This window comes from Fringilla coelebs (genome assembly GCF_963513975.1).
Source record: "Fringilla coelebs genome assembly, chromosome: 4".
Classification (NCBI taxonomy): domain Eukaryota; kingdom Metazoa; phylum Chordata; class Aves; order Passeriformes; family Fringillidae; genus Fringilla; species Fringilla coelebs.
The window spans coordinates 17559664-17574978 of NC_140032.1; positions in this window are offsets into that span (position 1 = coordinate 17559664).

The following is a 15315-nucleotide window of genomic DNA, read 5'->3' on the forward strand; positions in this document are numbered from 1 at the left end:
TTTAAATTACAGTGTATGCTCTGTTAATCAAGCTCCTTGTGGCTGAGAACAGGAGTCACTGTCCCCTCAGGAGCAGATTTCTCTGCCCATTTAATGCAGGAAATTACAATGCACACTAATCTTGCTATATTGGTAGAGATCATGTGACTTACTGCTTTTACTTTCTAAAACTCGAACTTTCCAAGAGAAATTAACTGTGTTATTCTGTCCTGTGCAAGAGATGTGACTAAATCTGCAAATGGAATCAACAGATGTTCAAAGCTCTACAAGCAACCAGCCATGGTGAAATTCTTTCATACTCAGCTCATTACACGTACTTTAGAGCATGTCTTGAAGTACAGTAAGAGGGAGTGACATCTAATACCCCTTGGAAACAAGAGTTTGAAAGTTTCCCAATCTGGACAGTGTTCAGTTTTCCTTGGGATATTCCACAAAATGTATTAAAAAGGAAAGACACGTTTCTTGGACAGGTTAGGGCTGACTGAGAATGTCACAAATCCTAAAGCTGTCATCACTTAAATGCACCAGATGAAACATCTGTAGGATGTGCCTGCTTATATGCTCTTTCCTTTTATCCATTCCTCAAAATCCTATGTCTGGCCATCATCCTGTCAGTTTTGTGTGCTAATTGTGTTGTATGTTCAGCTGGGAAAATGGTATTCAAGAATAATTGGGAAAATGCTGATTTCAATCTTTAAATGAAGCAGCCAATAAAATTCAAGCTGCAACAGAAGAAACAATTACTGAATAAAGGTTTTCTAATATTCCTCTTTTTAGATCAGATTGTTAATAACAATGGCTTGTTCTTTTTGTAGCAAAATATAACAGCAGCAGGAAATTGATTCTTCGAAATAATCATGAAGTTCTGCCTGGCAGAAAAAAAAGATATGGTTCTCTTCAGCACAGATGACTTTAAATTGATGAATTATATCTATGCTCCACCCTTACCACATTAGTATTAACACCTAACTATAAACACCACACCCATAAATATTTGATACATTTCAGCCCACAGGAATACATCATCAAATTTCAAAAGCAAATCTTAGGTCATGTTGTACATATTTGCAGTGGGGATAATAATAGTCAGCCAGCAGGAAAGAAAGATTTAATAAGTTTTAGAATTAAAACTGAAGAATACAATATAAATTCAGCATTCTGTTCAAGAAAACATTAACATTTTATAGGTATTTGGTCTTGTTTTCCATTTTCTCAGTTTAGGCTCCAGGCAGTTGAGGATGTTTGATTTATACCAATTACATGTGATTGCCTTGTGTACTCTGTGATGCTTGGAACAATAATGGGATGTAAACATCTCTGTTTCTGAAGCAATAATAGGTTTCATTTCAAATATGTTCATTATACAGCACATACTTTGAAAGATAGATAAATCTGATTACTTTTAGTTTACATCCAACTTACAAGGTAGGACATTACTTGCCTCTTAGCACTCTGGTTGTGGATCCTTGGCAAGGGAAAATCAAAGAAAAACAAAGGTTCTGACAGGTTTTAATTTTTTTTTTTTTAATATCAGAAACATAAACCAGTCAATAAAATACTTCATTTATCTGGGAATGAATGTGTTCATCAAGCAAAAATCCAACCCTAACAATATTGTAAGAAAGGGCTATGCACCAGCTAATGCTGCTTCAACGACTCTTCCTCAATTCAATCTATTCATCTATTAACTGGTAAAGAGGTCCATATTATTTGGATATTTATTTATTTATTAGATATTTATTTATTATTTAGATATTTAGATAAAATCTACCTTTATTTTTAATCTACTTATTATAAATGAAGGATTTGTATTTTGCTGTTTTAACACCGAATCCCCTCTTGACTTACAACTGCTTTTAATTGTACTGCACTCCCTAGTGTGTCTGCTCCTCTGCTTTCCTGTGCTTGGTTGGTCTTGGGTTCCTTTTCCTCCGGCCACAGGGAGGGATGGCTCCCTCTGTGAGCACAGAAGCCTTCTCCTGCCAGGTGGGGTGGATTTGAACTCCTCAGCCTCATGTAGGGACTGAACACAGCATTCCTGCTTCCTGGCACTCTGCTCTTACAGAGGACATTGCTGCTTCTGTCCAAAATACAACAGCCAGAGCTGTTTTCTGTGTGTAATATGTCTTCTCTGTAAATATTGTGCATGCTGTGAGGACACACAGTATTTGACACCCCAGCACAAAAGCACCTACTAATTTGTATGAAAAATCCTTTCCTTAGGATTTTTCCTCTTGAGAAACTGAGAGACCTCAGGAACAAAATGTAAACTATGATTATCTGCTGCTGTGGAATGCAGCAGGTGGATCTGTGATTGGTCTCACCTGGTTGTTTCCAATTAATGGTCAATCACAGTCCACCTGTCTCGGACTGTTTCGGTCAGTCTGAACCTTTGTGATTCATTCCTTTTCTATTCTTAGCTAAGCCTTCTGATGAAATCCTTCCTTCTATTCTTTTAGTAGAGTTTTTAATATAATATATATCATAAAATAATAAATCAAACCTTCTGAACATGGAGTTAACTTTCTCATCTCTTCCCTCATCCTGGGACCCCTGCAATCACTGTCACAAGGACCAGAAAAGCAGAAGAAGGAGTGAGCCCACATAGGTACCAAACCCCTCAGATATTTACAAGGGACTGAGAAAGGGGGCAAGGGCTGGTGAACTTGAGAGAACAGATCAGCAGCATGGCACCCTCCTGACTCTCTAAAACCTTGAGGACTTGCTTTCCCACAAGTCTTATCAATGAATAAAATCCCCTTTTATCATGCATAACTCCAGGCTATTTGATTTGAAAATATTTTATTTTAACCTGAATTTTCTTTCCAGTACCAGAGGTATAAGGCCTTTGGGACACATCCCTTTGTCTATGACCACCAAGTTTATTCTTTGCAGGAACAAAGATGTTCTGAACAGAATTAACTTTAGGAATTATTAATAGTGACTCATACTATCTCATAGTCACACAGAAAATGAAATTGATTGAGAAAATACTCAGCATAAGGGTTTATAAGAGCAGGGACCAGGACACAGCCTTTGTCACTTCATTTCAGATAGTTACTTAGCAAAAAGTGCATTGAGACTCTAGCTTGTTTTTCAGAGATTAATTTAAAATACTTTTATGCAATTCGTCAAGAGGAATTTTTAAAGGTCAGATGGCCAGCTGGAAAAAAAGTAGATCTTTTCTCTGAGCAGAAAAATAGTCCTGTCTGGCTAATCCATTAGTGATTTTCTTTTTGTGCTCCACAGCACTTAGGCTGATTTTATTCAGCCTGTGTTTCTAAATGTCTTCAAATATGGAAACAAATTGTATGGTTTTTTAAAAAGGGAAACTTAGTATTATAATCATTCTCATTTACCGAAGTGTATCAGCCAGCATGGTTCATGGCATTAATTGTGGCTACTGAGGCTGGGCTGGTGCTCTCTGATTCCTCTGGACACGGCAGGTTCTGGTAATCCCATTGCAAGTCAGGCTGTTAGTTTGCTGTGATTTCAATTTCTACATTTCCTGATTATCAGGCAATCCTTATAGGCTACTGAATGACATATGCTAAAGATGACTTCTTCACACACACCAAGAATTTATTGTGTAGGAGTCGTGTGAAAGTAATGAACAGAACAAGCACTCATTCCAGCTCTTTTTCTGTATTTTTGACATTATAGTTTCTACTTTTTTTTCCTGAAAATAGCATCTGGAGACTGCAGTATTAACTGTTGCTCAGTGTTTCATTATCATGACAAGTGTCTGAATTAAACAAAAATGACTAAAGGAGAAGCATTGAAGCAAATTGCATGACAGAATTTGGCTTAGAAGTCTGACTGTCTAATGCTTAAATTGTGAGAAAGAGATTTTGGTACTGAAAAATCTTTTGTGTCTAGAAGTGTATCCTGAAAGTTTAAACTTGGAGAACTCTGCACACTGAAATGAGTTCTAGGAAAAGACAGAGAAAAAAATGCACTGAATATGAGAACAGAATTTTTACTTTACTGTATCTGTGAGAATGAAGTTAAAGCACTGCAGAAAATAACTTGATGCCAACATCCTCTGAGACAAACCAGGAAAATGCTTCTGACCTGGTTTAGAGGCTCAGTGGAAGAGCAAGAGCAGCCACTTGGTTCTGTGGCTGCTCTCTGCAGCTCTGCAGTTTGGTGTCTGACAGCCCAGGGGCACATCTGCTTCAGTGGGCCTCAGCCCAGCTGCTTTACCTGAAGTGACAATTTGTGACTACTCTTCTCTCTCCATTTCTTGCCAATACCTTAGCTGTGATCATCTTTGCTTTCTTGTGATTTCATCTTCATTTAAATTAGACAAAGGTGGGTAACACAAATCCCGCTGGACTATGCAGAAACATTTTCTGGCACGGTTGGTAAACTGGGAATTTTTCAGGGTATTTGTGGGAGGCAATGTTTTCAGGTTTTGTTTAACTTTGGTGAAACAGATTTTTTGTCTCAGGTGATATGACTTGATGTGTCTGCAATGCCTTCAACACTACTGCCCCCCATTCAGACTTGGAGGTCTCAAAGGATGTTTGCCAGGCCATAAAAAACAAGTGTAGGATAGTACAGAGGTTTTCCTGTAATCTTGAAAAACAAATGTTTCTCTCAACAGCAAAGCTTGAACATGTTTCAGAGGCTTTGTGTCTCATTGAACAGTATTGGTCCAGTAACAATATGGAAGGTCTGAACAGTTTTTCAGGCTGTTAGGATATTTCTAGGTTTATCTAGAAGGATAGTCCATTCTCAGTATCTGCATTAAGTTGTTTGATTTCATCTGTACTCACACAATGCAAAAACCTCCTGAGATATTCGTCCATTTTTAAGTAGAGCAGGTCAGAATGTTCCACACAAACTGATATAGGTTAGAGTAGATGCATACCTGAAAGTAATGTGTCCCAAATGGATCTTTTTACCTTCTGTTTTTCTAAAAAAGAAGGGAGGTTTATGATATAGAAGATTGTAAGAGGAGTTTAAAAGGCAGAGAGTATGAAGACTGAATTTCTTTATCTTTCTCAAGTGAAAAATTGCTTTGGATGCTAGCATGAAATTTCCCTGATATGAAAGACAACAGAATATCCACAGGTCATCTCCTTCAAACACCTTCCACACCTCCAGAAAGGGAGAGTGCTTTCCCTGATGCTACCTGCTAATTGCAAGCAGCATGCTTAATTGGATGCATTATGGCCCTTCTCCAGGCTTGTCAGGCACCTTTAGCAGCAAAGGTAGAGAGACAGAGACATTTTACCACAACCACAATTGAAATTCTGTGGTTCTACTGGCTGCAAACACTTTTTTTTGCCTGCTGGGACCTGGCAACCTCTCTGAACTTACTACTGCTGATCCTTTGTCACCCATTTTGAAGTGCTGCATTAATTTGAGATAGCTCAGAAAATAATCTAGAAATCTTTAAGTTAGTTTCAAAACTTATTAACTCACTCTTTAGTAAGAGTCAGTCTTGAAAAGTGTCTGCCAAAGTGGAAGGGTGTGGCACTGAATGGGGCATTGCTGCAGGGTAGAGCACTGGCAATCCTGGTAAAGCAGCTGAGCTGGCCCTGCTTGGGCTTGCTGAGAGTCAGGACTTGCCAGCTCAACCCAGCATCATGCTGATGTAGTCTTGCTGTGTTGTTGTCCAGGACAGCATCTCTGAACAGCACTGCCCAGGACATGTTATGTGTGTACACAATTGTAGCTAAAACTACCTCAGAAGACTGACCACTCTATCTCATATAGCTCATTCTGAGATGTGAATGTGCCCCATAAGAGCAACTCCCCGTGCTGCTCTTCAAAATGCTGTCCTTAAAGCAGCTGTTTTCTGAGTCAAATTCTAGTGAACAGAACCCATTTGATCTGCTTTTCTTCTTCATAGGTTATCATTTACAGTTTGCCCCTTTCATAAAAGTATCTTTTCATTTCTTGACTTTGAAAAAAAGTTTATAAAACAATTTGGTAATGCCATTTTTATTACCCTGTCCAATTTTATGAGAACAGTGCTATTTCATTTGTTTCTATTTATTTTCCAGACTTCTTCATGTTCCAGTAATTAAAAGAAGAGATTATATATCCAGCTGGCTTTATAAAGCAAACCCAATTTTTTTTTAATAACAAACTCATTAAAGTCATATGTAAGCATGAAATAGACAAAAAAAATTCTGTTTTAAGTATTAGTAAGTGTTCATTCTGTGCATTTAGTCACATGATTCATTGTTACCCTTACAGTGTTTTGAAAGGGTCATGAAGATGACTTTCAGCAACAAAACTCATACCAAACTCTATCTTCATATTTTAGTTAATATGCAATTCACATTCTTCCTAAGAAAATTTTGGCTAACATTTCAGAGACTTGATTTGAAATTAATCTGACTTTAATGAGTATTGAAACAAGGAAAAAAAGGAAATTGCCTGCAATGCAACTATTTTCTTTAATAGTCCTCAGAAACAGAAGTATTAATAAACCAGGTTGCAAAGTAAAGCAAAGGGACAGAATGGTTTTAAGGATCAATGAGGAAAATATTAAATTCTCTGTTCTGGTGCTGCTTCAGGGTGCTATAGGGTCATTATATCTAGTACAGAGTCCTAAGTGCTGTGCTAGAGAGGCCATCAGGAAGAAGATCTTGGGTTATCCTGAGTCAGATGTGAACTGCCCAGGAAGAGGCATCCCTTTAACATTCCCATTGCAGTGACAAGAGGGAAAATCTCTGAAGGCATGTCTGGCTCTGGGTCAGTCGGTCGAGCCTGCTCAGGCAACCAATAATCCATTGCCATGTGACTTGCAGAGATAACAAAGAGGGTTTAGAGTTGGAACTTGATGGTCAGCTTGTCTGTGGTGAGTTCTAAGAACACCTTTTTCAAACAAAATGAGAATTTTATTCATTTTCTTGGAGAATAACTTCATCATTCACCTAGATGCAAAATTACTATTATTATTATTGGCATTCACATTGTCTGAAAAAATTCCTTCACCCAGGATTTTTCTCCTGGGAAGCTGGGAAGCCTCAGAGAAAAGGAAAACAATTCTTATCTCATTTACTTCTCCTCTGTTTTGCTTATGTGGAATGTGCCTGGGATTGTTTACCCACAGGGGATTGTTTCGTTGGATTGTAGTGTGAGTTGTTTTGACTCTTTGGCCAAGCTGTGTCGAGACTCTGGAAAGAGTCACGAGTTTTCATTATTATCTTTTTAGCATTCAGTAAGTATCCTTTCTGTATTCTTTAATATAGTATTCTTCAATATAATACAGTATCATAAAATAATAAATTAGCCTTCTGAGAACATGGAGTCAGATGCATCATTCCTGCCTTCATCGGGACATTCACAGCAAATACTATTACTATTATTATTATTAGTAGTAGTAGTAGTAGTATTTCATGTGAGGTACAAATTTATATATGCATCTATAATGCAAACCATATCCACCTTGACTTCTGCAATACAAGATAAACCTGTAGCAGTTCTACTGAATGAATTCACCACACAGTTTCTTTCAAAGCAATTCTTGTAATGATAATAAATCCTAGAATTGACATTGTTGTTCTTAGGAAAATTGAAATGAGAACCTGACCCAATAAGAAACCAACAAATTTAAGGGAAACTTTGAACTGTTGCTGTTTTACTTTCATTTGTGTATTCTCTGATCTATTATTTTCGTCCAGTTAGCTTAGTGCCAGCTCTTTTCTTGGGGCAATTCAGTTTGAGACAATAGACCATGATCATATTTTTGTCTTCTTGGGCATGGGCCGGAGGTAGAGAAAATTAAGTTTTGCCAAAATACATTGTTCCTCTCCTCATTCCTGCTTTTCCTTAGCCAAGTAATAGGATTTACATTTTGGTAATTGCTCATGGGTGAGAGGTATAAAAATATTTTAATTAAACAATGAATCAAATTTTGGATGGTAGCCATTCTCTCATCAAGATTAATATGAGACTTTACAGTGTTTTCAAGGATTAGTGGTGACTTGGGAGAGAGAGCACCTCTTCATGCCCCGTTACAGAGAGAGGAAGACAAGCTGAGGCAATGATTCTGGGGGGAGCAGAGCTGCCCTTGCCACAGGGTACCCACACATTGTGCACAGATTCCCTTACTGTGGTGTTTGCAGGAAGGCTACTGGGACAAAACAAAGAACTGTGATCTAGGAAATATTTGCATATTGGCTGCATATTCCTCTAGCTCAGCTCCCTGCAATATATCATACGTGAAAGGATTTTATGCTGCAGTATAGAAAAAGTACACCCTGCAATATAGTCTTCAGAGCCATCTTCTGGGGAAAAAATGGACATCTGCCAATGTATTAAATATTATTTTATAAACAAAAAACGAAGCAGCAGCAAATGAAACTTTGATGACTTCTTAAAAAAAATAAAAAGACAAGAACGCAAGATGGTATTTTACAGTGTGAATTTTGTACGGAAGCAAAGATCTCCATGATCATTGTGGAAGTAATTTATTAGCTCATAAATCATCTGGGATCTTCTGAAAATATCCATAGGAAATTTTACATTCTCTAATTAACTACCAGGGGATATTTGAAAGAGGGTGAAGCTCATACATTTTGTACACACACCCACATGCATACTTGCATGCACACAACCCCTCTTTTAACTTGCAACAAATCCTAAGAAATTAGCAAAAACTATAGAATGAGTAGAATTATCCAGAGAATTTGTGTTCAGTTCTGAAATCAACAAACACAGGCTTTTGTTAGTCTGGACCCAAATTTCTGTTCTTTATTCTTAGCCCAAACAAAGCTTCTGTTCAATAACAATAAAACCAGCAACATTTCCTTGATATAGGTGGCTGGTTTAATTTTTGTTGTTAGCTCTGTGCTTCACTGCTTATTTGTTATCTTAAGTTTCAGTGGCTTTTAAGGACACGTAATTGTGTTTTCATCACTACTATCAGACCTGCAGAACCACTAGTCTATCACATGTACAATTTTGTCATGACTTACCTGAGAGGGGTATGGCAAACCTATATGCAATTTTGGCATTAATGAGCAATTGTTGCAAAACTGTTGTTAGATATTATTCATGTGACAAATACTTGAAATGTCTGGTTTGATGGTTTAGGTGACTTAACATCAGTTGACAGTACGTTTCTTGTATCTTGCAAAAAGTTTATGTGGTAAAATTTGCAGTAATTGTCTGACTGCATAGGCTTCAAGATGGCATTACTTGGCTCAGCTGGTGCCTTCACCAGCAAATAATCCCATGAAATTGGCAGGACAACTTGAGACATAGGACACTCCTAAACAGAACTTGGAATTTACTCTTCTAGCTCATGCAAGATTGTAGGTACACAGTTTGTGGGAATTGGGAGTGGGACTGTGGCCCAGGCTCATCCCTAATGGGCTACAGCTGTAAAAAGCAGGTGAGCAGCATTGAAGGTAATGAGCCATGGAGTGCCCAGGGGCACTGACCAGTCACCAAAGGGAGCAGAGGGCACCCAGGTGCAATGCATGAACACGAGGGGCAGAAAAGCTTGGGCTAAAGAAGATGATGGGGAGACACTTGAAGCCTTCTGGTATGATGTGATGTTACTCTGTATGGGCAGACACCTGAAGCTCTCTGAAGTGGTGTGGTGTTGCTCTCTATGGGTTGAAGCCTTCTGATGTTTTATGGTGACACTCTGTGTGTTGTGACTGTCTCAACCTTGGCATGTGCTGTGACACAACATGTGTGTATGTATGTTAAAATCCATTGTTTCCTGCGATTGTCTAAGGGCAGTTTTGGTTTCCTGGTGTTTCTTGATACTTTTATGACCATTTCACTATTTTAGATGGAATATTAAAGAATGCCACACTTGTGTAAAAATGACCAGGAAAAGCCCAAAAGAACAAATTTGTTATGGCTTGGATTTTATGACAAGGGTTTTGTTATGGTTGCATCTCTTCTGAGATTGAAAGGTGAATATTTCAGTACTGCACTCCTTCAGGAGTGCTGGGTTTCACTGAGATGGACATATTCCTTTCCCTAGCTTTGAAATTATTCCAGAATCAGTGTCATTATGTTACAGTTAATAACATAAAAGAATGTCTTTCATCTCCAGAAGCAATTTACAGCTTACAATAAACTGGCACATAAACTCTTCAGAAAGATCACTTTGGGCATTAACTTCTGCTGCACCTTAGAAATCTATTTATTCATGGGTCAAAATGTTTTTCTGAGGAGACATTAGAGCCTGCAGTTCTTAGTGATTAAACTTATCACATCATACAGTGAATGTTAGAATAGCTCCTTAACACAGGTGCAGCACACCAAAAATACAGGTTATGCACGCTGTGATTATGAGGGAAAGCTTTGATTTTTGTTAATCTGATAATACAAGAATAGTATATGAGGGGTTATTTTGCTTTTTGCTGGTATTAACAGTGGAACCAAAGTTAAGCTTTAATACCAAGGCCAGCTGTTATCTCTTTCCTTACAGCTTTAAATGCAGTGTTTTTCTCATACATTTTAGGGAATGCTGATTTTTATTGATTATGGATCGCTTTAATTTATTTAATTTCCTGGCTCAATTCTTAAGAGAAAATGCACATGCAAGATACAGATGTCAATTACCATAAATCAAGTTCCTTAATGCAATTGCTTTCTTGGGCAGGGCTGGGCAAGCAAGGCTGTTTTCTGTGTCTGGGATTCATAACTAGACCTTTTTAAGTATTTGGGGTTTATTGTTCACTTGCTTCATAGGAGATCAGTGAAAGCATCAAAGTAATTGAATACATTACATAAAACATAATACAATTATTGATTTGGGAATGTGTGTATGTTGTTGCTCTAAGAGGATTTCTGTAAGAACCCAAAAGCTAAGACTGGGAGTTTGGTGGAGGTCACTGAGGTTTTTTCTAACTTTCTATTTCTTCTATTGCATCCGGTTCAGAATAGGTTTTCAGGGGTTGGTAGTGCAGGATTTTGCAGAGCTAGTAATGATATAAGGGCCAGAAAACAATTACTTTGAAATTACACAATTAAAAGTAAAAACAATAATAGGATTTATGAATGCAGTATTACTTGCCAGTTTTCTCTGTTTTCTCTTTCTAATCACAGCTGCACTCCAGTCACTCTTTTTCTCTGACACCTTTCTTATTGAATTAGGCTTTATTTCTGGAGATGATCTTGAGTGTGCTCACATTTGGGAACTTTTTCCATTTTAATGTGACCGCAGGAAACTTTGAAAGACTGTGGCCATGCTCTCTTCATGACTGAAACTCTCTGACAGGCTTGCATTGCCTCCTTACCATAATTAGTCATATTGTTATTTCATATGATTTACTTATTATTGTTATGTCCTGTCCATATGTTTGTGATGAGTTTGCAGTAATTTATTTTGTCCATGACTGATACAGTGGCATGTGACTAGCAACATAACAATATATTTAGAACTTTTTCTAAATACATTTTCTCCTCTATTCTTTCTTCTCAAATCTTCCTGGGATCTTTCAGGTCCTTGAAGTTATTTCTGCAGCCCTTAGGAAGCATGGGAGGACTGGGAGAGCAGCGGGCAGTGGAGGCTGGTCCTATTAACTGCAGAGCCCTGTCCTAAATGTAAAATCTTTCTATAAACCACACTTCTTTCACATGTTCTTCTTCCTTTCCCACCTCATCTATCCTTTTATGTTTCTTTGCTTCCTCTCTTTTTTGCATTAATAAGTGCAGCACAGTTCTAGGAAATTTTTCTCTCCCCCTATCAAATAGATGTGGTTGTAATGCTGCTGAAAAGCATAAGCATTATTTAAGCCTGAAGAAAGGAAATGTCACACAACTTGTGACTTGAAGCATACCAACTTTCATTTTGTCCTTGAAATAAAGAAGGGAATCTTTGCATTATAAAAGATGGGATTTTAATTTTTTTTAATAGCAAGTTTCCTTAAATCAAAGGCTGTACATAGAGAACTAAACATTTCCCAATACTCTTGCTTCAATTCTTTACTCTTTGAAAGTATGAAGTCACTGGACCTTATATTTCTGGAGGAACACAGGAGAGCTGAGACATGGAATACTGTACTCTGCATCTTATGCTCATTGTATGGAAAGGAGATGAGTTTTTAGCATGCTATCCTGGGTGAGCAACACCTTACAGTTAGCAGGCTAGCGTGAGACACTGGATCACAGATTCTACACCTGTGAAACAAGTGGGGGCTTTATTATCACAAGGCACATGGTACCAGCAGCTCCCCCTCAAAATGCCTGCCTGACAGCACCCTGACTCAAGTTCATCTTTACAGAGCATGCCATGGAAATGGGTAGAGCACAGGAGGCAAGATGTGAGCATTAAAAAGCATTGCATTCTTTACAGCTTTGTAGTTCTGGACATCTGTTCTGTAATAAAAAAAAAAAATTGAAAAATTTGCCCTTATGCAAAAATGCACTGTAATAGTAACTTGAATCTTTTCAGCAGGCACAGTTTGAAAACAACCAATTTCCTTATGGAGGTTTGTGTCTCTTTTTTTTTTTTTAATAGATATATATAAACAACCTATTATGAATTATGTTGGCAAGTAGGCATGTATTTAGAATTTGTCATGTGCTTTCAGAAATAAAAGGGTTGAGCTTTTTATTTTCTCTAGGTGTTCTTTTGCGCATTAAGAATGATGATATACTATTTGCTCAAGACAAGGCTAAGATGATACTTGTTAAAAAGCAGAAACACTTAAGAAAAATAACAGGAATAATATAGCAGGTCTTAGAAACACTTTCAGACAATCTCTCACCTTTCTAGTCCAGACTCATAATGATACCATGCTACCATAGCACCCATCATCTTTACACAGGTGAACAGTTTTCTCACAGAAGAAATACTGTGGCCTTGCAGAAATTTATCATCTATGCTTTCATTTCAATAGTATTGAATAAAGCTTTATAAAATGCTTCTCAGTTACATAAAGCCACCTTGCAGCAGAAGCCAGTATTCCAGGGGGAAAGGGAAGGGTGTGCAGGGGACTTGGGGTGGGCTTCTTACACACCTTTACAAAAAAAGATGAATATTGGGAACTCAGAAAATTTCCCATTAGGAAAGTTACATGACACATGTGTTTGAGCTGAGTTAATTTGCTGAGTTAACAGCTGTTACCTGTTAACTTTGGGGGTGTGGGGAAGGGAAGAAGACCTCCAAGTGGGCGAATTTAAGATGCACATAAGCTGTTCGGCAGCACGGAAGAAGTAATTTCACCCTGGTCCTAGGATGGGGGTAATTACACTGTTCTAAAACATGGTGCCTTGGGAATACATATTGTCCCTTGGATGGCTTTGGCCATTAAATGCTGTGGTATTTCTGGCACATTACTCAGAATAAGGTTATTTTTTTCATGACACTCCTGGGTCTGCCTGCATGGTTGCGAACAAAAGCTTCAAAAAGACGTCGGTAGGGGCTGAATTAGACCAGTCAGATGTCAGCAATTAAACTCCAGCATTATCACCATGTCTAGACACTAGGCACTCCTAGGGCACCTCAGAGCAGCTTCATCTCTTCATCTTTACCACACTGAAGATATTTCTACCTATTAAGCAGTATTAAGATTTTGATCTTAAGCTTTCCTTTGCACATGAGGATACTTAGGACTGCTTTACAAGACTAATGAAGAAGACTTAAACTGGGTTTTGTTCCTGTTCTTGAAACCAGGAACACCAAATATAAGGTGGTAAATGTAACAGGCAGGAGGAACCACACCAGTTGAGCTGGTATCTTTTAATGACTTAAACTTGCCAAGCAGCTAACTTATATAAAAAAAAAAAAAGAGAAAAATCTCTAAGTATAGACCAGATTTATCAAAAAAGGTGACTGTTGAAGGTGACAGGAAAGCTGAGCCATGAACTGGAGGGAACAGCTGACACTACTCCACATGCTGTTATCATTGTGCAGCTGCCTGCATTTTACATGGAAAGATGAATTTCTTGGAAACCAGTAACGTACAACTGTTTTAACTCTGAATGAGGGTTTTTTCAAAGCTTGTGTGGTCCACAAGGTTCAGATAAAACTGCAGCTATGGGATAACCAGATGACATTTCTTCACAGGATAAGACAATGTAAGTCGTCATCATCAGGGATGTGTCCATTTACTTACTCATTTGTGAACTAAAGGGAAATTGCTGCAAAAAATTCAGAAAGCTTCTCCACAGTGTCACAATGTAGAAGGCTGTTGGGGGATGGCAGAAGACATTCTGTGTTAATTTGTAGCTGGCAACAGATTGGGGAAAAGGCTTCAGGAGGAATATTTGAGGCGGAAACAGAATGATCATAGACAGCAAATAGAACTTGTAAGTGGATGAAGTGAAAATGTCAGGTGTGTATTGCAAGAAAGGTTCATCCTGTCAAGAATTACATAGTGATTCATACAGAAGGCACTTTAGGCTCTCCAGGTGAGCTAAAGTCCTCCTCCTCTACGTGAAAGCTGAAATTTACACTTAGAAGTTAAAACATTTATATGAAAGGTAAAAAAAAATATATATATCTTGAGTCATTTTATGAACAGTATGTCTCTGAAACAATCTGAAAAATCAAGTTCAAGAAATTAATCTATACTAACATTTAGCATTCTCTTTCATTTACACAATTACTGGATTTGAGGCTATTCAGTGATGTCCCACTTGAAAAGGTATACCAAACTCTTACAAAATGTAGCAATTAAGTATCAAATGCAATATTTCAAGCATCTTCATCTAATAGAAATCAAAAATTTCTCCTCTGTTTTATCTCACTAATATCTAGTTTTGCCTCATCTATTTCATTACACAGCTTAAAGAATATAAGAATTATACATACCATTCTACTGAGTAAATGCTGACTTCAGAGAAAATGCCATGTTCAGCTAAGCACTTAATTTGTATACTCAAATTGTGTACTTTGGGATTACAGGTGTTTAAAGGTTGTTTGGCTCTTTCATGATAAAGTAACATCAGACATGTAATCAGCTGGCTGTGAGTCATGCTTTGAGAATGTCAGCAAGCCCATTTCTGCACTGACCTTTTAGTTTTTGTCTTTCAGCTCTCTAGAGCCATCCGCTACAGTTCTATATTTTGTCTACAATGCATGGGGGAGCCACAACTTCAGCCAGCAGAGAAGCTGCTGTGACCTCTGCGAGGGCTTTTCAGAAGAGGCCAGGTGAGTGGAGCAGGCAGATGGCTGCTTTCCTCACCTCTGGCCAAGGACTGCCACCTGCTTACAGGGAGGCAAGTTTCAACTGTGATGTTGATGGGCTTGTCATATTTACAATCTTACTAATTTAAGTTCTCAAAACTTGACTGTTCTCTATAAAATAAATTGTACACTTGCATACATTCATTCACCACATAATTTCCTCCTCCATCTTCCCAAATGTCCATATTCAA